The following is a 677-nucleotide window of genomic DNA, read 5'->3' on the forward strand; positions in this document are numbered from 1 at the left end:
CTCTTTTTTAAAAATTTTTCTTAATCAGAATTTGTGATTAGACCCCTTTTTATTCTCATGTGTCTTTATGAATCTATGCTGTTAACATGACTGATAAAGAATTGAGACAGAGGGGCCCAGAGTGATAGCACAATGGTAGGACATTTGCTTGCACACAGTAAACCTCGGTTCAATTCCATATCGTAAACCCGAGCCTGCCAGGGGTGATTTCTGAGCTGAGCCAGGAGTACCCCTGAGCACCACCAGGAATGGGGCCCCCACCAAAAAAAAAAAAAAAAAAAAAAAAGAATTGAAACAGAAAAACTCAGTATGTGCCTCCCATGCCCAGAAATTGATGACGAAGGAGACTGATACTTCTTACATCAGGAGTCCTCAAACTGGCCCATTGAAGACATTTATCTGGCCCACTGGGTGTTTTGCAGCTGCTGCTGACCCAGCTTTGCAGCCTACTTGTCTCTGGCTGCAGTGCACATGTGTGTGATATGTGCTACATACTCCCAACTCCCCTCCTCTCTGACTCCTCGGTCTCCGGCAGGGGTTCTTAAATTACGGCCCACCAAAAGCAGGCCCGTAGTTTCCATTAAAATAAGTTTATTGACTTAACTTTAATTGTTCTTCATTTTAAATACTGTCCACATTTTGTTTTTGTTTTTTACTTCAAAATAAGATATGTGCAG

Source organism: Suncus etruscus, chromosome 2 (assembly GCF_024139225.1).
Source record: "Suncus etruscus isolate mSunEtr1 chromosome 2, mSunEtr1.pri.cur, whole genome shotgun sequence".
In the NCBI taxonomy this organism is placed as follows: domain Eukaryota; kingdom Metazoa; phylum Chordata; class Mammalia; order Eulipotyphla; family Soricidae; genus Suncus; species Suncus etruscus.